Here is an 8,355-nt window from a genome sequence, read left to right as displayed (position 1 = left end):
TTCACATACCTGCAACGACAACTCCACAAAACAACGCCGCTAGTAACACTCTCATGATGTGCCTCCCGTCTGTGAACTGAACAAATTGTGACAAAAGGCGGAGGATTTTATACTGCCGAGGTTGTTATGCATCTATAGGGAGAATGGATTTTAGGCCCGGCAGATCAAAAAAAAGTGATGGTATGATTTTATACGGAAAAATGCATTATCAGAAAAAATAGTGGCATTTAAAATTATTTAAGACCTTATAATGAGTATTGCAAAATTGATTTCGACTTTCGGACGTCAGGATTCTTTAAACACCATTTACTAGTTTAAAAGCCGAATGTTCCCAGGGTAAATCATCAATATGTGATACTTTATTTATAAAACACCAGCATGGCCTCACATTGTCATGTTCTCGAGTAGCACGTAAATCTCGGGTTAATGGTGACCGTCTGGTAGAATACTTTTTATGTAAGATATTTCTTAACCGTCGGGGTTTAGCTCACTTGGTGTCGTCAAGTATACTCATAAATGCAATTTAAATACAGTGAATCGTGTTTGTTTTCTCAAACGAGAAACATATTCTTTACACTAAATATAGGTTTTAAAGCTGCACTCTCACTGATATACCGTTTTTACATCTTTTTTATTTTAGTCCTTGAAAGAGCAAAATTTTGCGTAAATATCTGCAAACCAATGATAAAAGATTGCTGACAAAAGATCAGAGCGCATTCATATTTCATTTCGAAAATTAATATTTTCTGGCTTAAACCGTTAAAGAAAAAATCATGAAACATTTATTTTTGAACTTAAATATAAAAATCTGCAATCCAATTTTTTTGTCAGCAGTCTTATATGACTGGTTTCCTGCATTTTCGCAAAATTTGGCTCGTTCCAAGATAACAAATAAAAAAGTTGTTAAAACGTTCAATCTGTGAGAGAGCAGCTTTAATTCCAAATGTGTTTTATATATGGCTCAGTATACACCGTTCGATGTTATTTATTGTCGAAAGAAAACCCCGCCTCGACATGCCGTTGTTTAAGGTGTATAAATGTAATGTAAATTTGCACGTGTGTAGAATTAAAATCGAATGGTTTTGTCGTATGTTAGGTAATGTATATACGCTGTAAATTTGAAAAATATTTATTATATTTTATTTATTTTCATCGTCATCATCATCATCATCATCATCAACATCATCATCATCATCATCATCATCATCGCGACCGTTTCAAGGCGGTCCCACTTTTCAAGAAGACAGACAAGCTCCTTTGAGACCTGTACCGCTACTATAAATATTCTTCGGTACGAACGGCCAGTCTCAGGGATGTCCACAAGTCTTTTCATGAGGCGCCATTGAACTTCAAAGAGGCCAAACACCACCGATGGCTTAGCCATTCCAAGTCAGTCACGTCAATTGTTCGGACATGTCGTAGTCTGGATGTCGGACTTGGAGGCCCAAGCAATTGCTGCCAAAGCCTGGCTGGGGCACTGATCATCATCATCATCATCATCATCATCGTCATCGTCGTCGTCGTTATCAAAATCATCATAATCATCATAATCATCATCATCATCATCATCATCATCATCATCATCATCATCATCATCATCATCATCATCGTCATCATTATCGTCAGTCATCATAATCATCATCATCATCATCATCATCATCGTCATCGTCATCGTCGTCGTCGTTATCAAAATCATCATAATCATCATAATCATCATCATCATCATCATCATCAGCATCATCATCATCATCATCATCATCATCATCATCATCATCGTCATCATTATCGTCAGTCATCATCATCATCATCATCATCATCATCATCATCATCATCATCATCATCGTCATCGTCGTCGTCGTCGTCGTCATCATTATCATCATCATCATCATCATCATCATCATAAATAAATATGAAACTTTTAGATATAACTTATTGAAGAAATATCAGCCATAATGGTCAATTAAATGGTTGAATGATACCCTCCGCCAGTTTAAATCTATTCTTTTTCTTTCGGAGCTCCTCGGCCATCTTTATCGAAACAACCTCGAATGTATGCCGGTACGTCAGAAGAAGTAGTTCGGAAATTTCGAATTATATCACTAATTAATTGTCATGTTTAAGCTTTGTGATTTCAGTTTAAATTAATTGCCAGTGAAGTGTATTCTTGCAAACATAATTAAGATTCTCAAGAGTTAAGTCATTAAGTTTAACTGCTAAATTACATTACTACGCGATCTACTTGCAGCGGACTTAAACACAGACTATTTCTGAGTATCTAAACAGTCCATATACATCCCAGGTTGTTTTTGATAAAAATGGCCGAACAGTTCCGAATGTGGATTTGACTTTTGTCAAAAGACCTATCCTTCTTTTTCTATTGAAACCTTATTACCCAAATCATTAAAACTATAACGGACAACTCATCAAATGAACCTTTATCGGATAAATAAATATGACTAACACGTGGATTGTTTAATATACTAAATTATCGCAGTGCTAAAAGAATTACTGCGATCTACTATCGTCTCATAAGGTAGAAAAATATCGTATTTTCTGCACCATTCTTTCAAATTAAACTCGATATTCTTCATAAAAATCATTGATTTCGACATTTATTCATCCTTTCGGGTGTATTAAAACAATGGTATTAATTGCGGTAATTCTTATCTGGGAGTAAGGGTGCATCTTTAATGAGACAAATGGTCTTCCAGTAGTACTCTCAGTACTTTGATCAATTTTGTTAACGTTAAAATCTTTATTAATGTTTATATATGCTACACATTTGTCGGTTTCTGTGATTTTCTATGTAACAATGAGCAAACATTAATTTGAAATGATTAAAACACATTGTTAATTGAAGTTTGTTTTTACAATAGGCAAATTAAGATAGATAGTGTCCGAGGTGCATTCACAGATTGCAAGTTTTGACTTTTATTTTATTTTTAGTCTTAGAATCAGCTGATTTTGGCATCAATGTCTTCATATAAGACAACTCACTAAAGAACAGATCTCAATTGTTTTGAAAACTGCCGAAAAACTTATTTTTCGTAAAGCATTAGTAACGCTTTTAGCCATAAAACGTCAATTTTCGAACGAACATATGAAACTCTGCCATCTGATCTTTTGTCAGAAGTCTTGTATCACAGGGTTCGAGACATTTACGCCAAAATTGGCTCATTCCCAGAAAAAAGAAAAAAGAATGTCAAAACAGTCTCTGTAAATGTTCAACTTTTTTATTTGTGTGAATAATAACTCAATCATTCACTTTTGTCGTCCTCTTTCTCCTAAATGCACTCTTTAGACTTAGTCGAAGACCCCGCTGGCGATTTGGGCTCTTAGACCCGCGTACCAATTTTTAATTGTAAGTGTGCGGTAGAAGATGGTCAGACCAATCGCACAGTCTTGTGTTCCGTGAGAGATGATTCCGACCTGGACTCTGGTCCCATCTTGTCGTTCGCACACGACTGGCCCGCCCCGATCCATCTAAAACAAATATGTTTTATAAATAATAACAACAAGAATATATATAAAGAGCCGCAGCATGATACACGTGCACCGGAATTTCAAACTCATTTATTTTTAAAAAAATAAAATTAAAAAAAAACCTCTTATAGTTCCAAGCTAAAAATTATAAATACCAAAAATATTGTTTTCTATAAACATGCATTTTGTACTGTATGTATACAAAATGCATATAAATAAAAAAAATTTTTTTTTTATAGTTTTGGTATTGTAATTTTAAGCTTGGAATATATATATATTATGAGATATTTTTTTAAATGATTGAGTTTGAAAATCCGGTGCACGTGGTATGAAATGGTCTAAAAAATCATTGGTCAATTTACTGTCTGCAATATGACCGGTCTACAGTAGCTAGTCAATGAGTCCAGAACTTTGTTGTTGGTTATTACGGACAATAGATCGCAACTTTATTTTGGTTAAATTCCGCTCAAGAGCCAGGAACACTATTGCGGGTTGAAGCTTCTCATAATTTTGTTTATTTTTTTATGAAATACGCCCGATTCCGTTAACTGGATACTTGATGCTTTGAAAACTATTAAATTTCTGATAGAATCACACTCTTTGGAGTGTTCTACACGCTTTAATTCTAATAAAATCATGATCGATTCCGTTTTTCTCAGTCTTGAGGCATTCTAAATCACGATCGAATCCAACAAATACTGATGCCTATTTCTAGAGTCCTGTGTAGTGAGAATTTATTCCGAAACCTTTTCGGAAAGATATGGAAACGCTTACCACAGTTGCAATACAATTTTCAACAAATGAAATACTAGGAAAAAACAACAATATAATCAGCATGATAAATTGTACCACCTAGGCAAGCCCATTAAACAAACATCCGCAAGTTTCATGTCATACTTTGTTTGCGTACAGTCGAACCCCGTTCGCTCGAAGTCCCAGAGACCGGCGAAAATACCTCGAGCCTCAAAAATTCGAGTCAAGCGAGAATGTTCCCCTTCATCTAGTTCGAGTCAACGAGGAATTCGAGCCAAGCGAGTTCGAGTCAACTAGTTTCGACTTAATATGGCTGTATGTGATAAGGCATATGGGGTTGAAGTGCTGTTGCCATCGAATTTATAAGCATAAGTGTAAATACAACGGCATCTACCTTACAGATTCCGGATCCAGGTCTGAAAGAACAATAAAACTCATTTGACCAATCCGGAGTAAACATGTAGCGTGAACATGCTGCTGTGCCCTTCAGTTTGACAGGCAACTGTTGTAGCCGCATTGCTTTTTTGTCTGGATCTAAGAAATAAATCATTTCGTTAAGTCAAACAGTGAAAACAAATTGTATGCCATTGAAATATGAAATGGTTAAAGATTGTTGGTATGGACTAACAAAAAATAAAAGTTTGATGAACTACACACTATCTGGACCAGCAACTGTTTATATCTACAGCATCACCTGATTAAAGTTATAACAATGGCTGACTGATGATTTACTGTAATAAATGTATTGAAAAAACAAAAAATTCCTTTTCATTGGACAAAATATAATGTTGACCATTAAACAATGTAACGTACAGGGATAATCTCAGTGCAAGCAATTAACGATGGCCCTGTGTTAAGGCTAAGGCCTAATGCATCAGTCAATTGAAATCAAGCCCCCTCCCCCAAGGTCCTGGGGTATACTAGGGTAAGCAGGGGAAATGGGCCGAGTTTTCACTTTCAAGGTGGCCCCGAATTGTCGGGTGAATGCGGTGGTTTTGTTTCCGCGCCGAAAATGGCGAAAAATAGGCCTTACCTTAAATATGCGGGGGCATGTGGCGGCGATTTTACCCGCAGTTTGTCTCCGCAGGACGGGAATTTCACCCGGGATTGGCTTTGGGATTGACAGAAAGTCAAAGACCCCGATATTCCCCGGACTATACTATACTAGCAACACAGACATATCACACAGGCATCGACACATGTTTGTTAACACATGCTGGTGTAACCTCCTTGGAACAAAAAGCTCAAATTAGCTATTCTGAAATGGTCCCATTACCCTACTGCTAGGAAACGGTGCCAAAAATGGATATCTTATCTTTAAACTATTTTCAAATGCTCCATAACAGAAACACGTTTTAACAATGACTATTGACGAATTATACCGCTTTTATTAAATTATATAAATACTAAAGCTAGATTTTTGTTAAATATAGTCCACCAAACACTGACTATCGTGGCGCAAAGTATCCCAGTAAGAATACTGCTGCCAACATTTCATTTTCTAATTTTCTGTGCTTTTTTTCATATTTTTATCATTGATCTCATAATTAAATATTTTAACAAAAAACGCGCGCGATGTAGTTAACCGACGTCCTCACGCGTGAGCATTATATACTACTGTGGACGACAAAAAGCTCCTCGTGAAATTGCGTTTTATCATAATTGTTTGTTTTCAGTTTTGATTAAAACTCTTTGCATAATGGTATACATCGGTATAAGTATATGGTCGATACGATAACAAAAACAAAATGGCAGTGGACGTGGAGTGACACACTTTGACAGTCATGGGTATTTTCTCAGATAATTAAAGTTGTTTGTAGCTCTAAAACGTATTTCACATGATGCGCAAAGTCCCCCATTTCAAAATCATAGTATAATTCCTATCTATTCTAAATACATAAACAATCCATACAGGAGGGCCATAGTTTACGCGACTCGCACTTACTTTGAGAAACAAGACCAAATCCAACAGCGTAACATTTGCCATCGTCCTTCAGCTTCCTCTCATCCTCAAAATCTGCAAACAAAGTATTTATGCTAACTTAAAAGCAAATGTTTCTTTTTATATCCGCATTTAAGAAAATGGACTCAGTATAGTGATTACCACAATATTAATTAAAGTGACACTCTTATTCAAAATCAATGCCAACACATATATAACAATCAACAAACATACATTTAGAGTTATAAACCTTTGACTTCTTTCTAAATAATGCATTTATGGAACGTATCAATACTGATAACAAGATTGTTACCGTGTATTTAAAAACTGAAACGCACAAATATTATTGGTGAGTGCTAAAAGATTAATGCGATCTTCTATCGTCTCATAAGGTAGAAATACCGTGTTTTCTGCATCTGTCTTTCAAATTAAACTCGTATCCTTCATAAGAACCATTATATTCGATATTTATTCATCCATTTTAGTATATTAGAACAATTGTATTAATTGTTGTAAATCTTAAGTGGGAGTAAGAATGCATCTTTAAGGATTAACCCGTATCTATTTGTCTATATGTTATGTAATATAATATTAACAAAGAAAACTCCCGCTTATCCATGCACAGGATAGTTTATAGAATAGTTTATGTATCAAGTTGTTATTGCCAGGGACCGCTATACTTAATCACACTCTTAACGGGACTAGACACCACATGATATATAGCGTCGGTTTATTTATCGCCACTTATCAAGTGGCTCCCTTATGCTGAATATACACACGTTATGGCTTTCCAAAAGGACGAACAGTGAAAGGAAGCAGACAACTGTTGCAAAACAACGTAGACACTGAGCCAAATACATTAACATCAGTAATGAAATTGATCGACAAATACTTTTGAAAGAGATTAACACTGCTGAAAATGACAGCGGGTTTTAAGAAACTTTTTTAATCTGAAAACGCTTGTTGATGGGTTTTTGTCGGACACGAACACGTGACTAGCAAGTTGTTCTGGTAAACCATTCCGCGCTATTTTTAAACGGGGAAATCATTCCGCGCTATTTTTAAACGGGGAAATCATTCCGCGCTTTTTTAAACGGGGAAACTCAGCTGATACAGCATTTATGGCAACACGATTGCTACGTTTATTTTCTAATCATTTAAATTGATATACTTTAGCCCAAATAATAGCTCATTGTGACAATTCTAGGCTTGCTTTGTAATACTGTATTTGTCGATTTTGGGACCATTTGGTGTCTAGTCCCTTTAAAATCATGTATATCTTTCACAAACTTGATAATAGCCGTATTCATTATTTCTAGGGTGCATGGACATACTTTTCGATAATTATTTTAGAAAAACAAAACTATATACCTATAGGTAATTCCACTGGTTGAACATTCCTACCAAACTTGAAGTCAGAGGCTACAACCCAGGCTAAGCCGTCTGGAGACATAGGGTAAAATGGAATGGACAAATCGCTCTGAAACAAGTTAATACTTTATATCAGAAAGCTTGCGAACGGGAACGAATACGTGTGCTCTACCTTTTCTGCACTTCTTGTAGGGATACGTGTACGTGTGGGCTACATTTTGCGCTCTACGTAATTCAGATATGTGTATTTTGTACAACATATGAATGACATACACACTTAGACAAGAGAGGTAAATTATACGAATATCAGAGAGCCTACAAGTACATGCTTAACTGTTACATGGGGCGTAGTTACACGTACATGTACACGCTAAAGTGTAACATGCACGCGAAGTGTCACGTACAAGAAAACGCTAAACTGTTACATGCGCGCTTAGTTACACGTACAAGTACACGCTAAAGTGTATCTTGTGCGTATAGTTACACGTACAAGTGAACGCTAAAGAGTTACTTGTGCGCGTAGTTACACGTACAAGTGAACGCTAAACTCTTACATGCGCGCTTAGTTACACGTACAAGTACACGCTAAAGTGTATCATGTGAGCATAGTTACACGTACAAGTGAACGCTAAAGAGTATCATGTGAGCATAGTTACACGTACAAGTACACGCTAAAGTGTATCATGTGAGCATAGTTACACGTACAAGTGAACTCTAAAGTGTATCATGTGAGCATAGTTACACGTACAAGTACACGCTAAAGTGTTTCATCTGAGCATGGTTACACGTATAAGTACACGCTAAAA

This window comes from Mya arenaria, chromosome 15 (genome assembly GCF_026914265.1).
Source record: "Mya arenaria isolate MELC-2E11 chromosome 15, ASM2691426v1".
Lineage (NCBI taxonomy): Eukaryota > Metazoa > Mollusca > Bivalvia > Myida > Myidae > Mya > Mya arenaria.
This window is presented reverse-complemented; position numbering follows the sequence as displayed.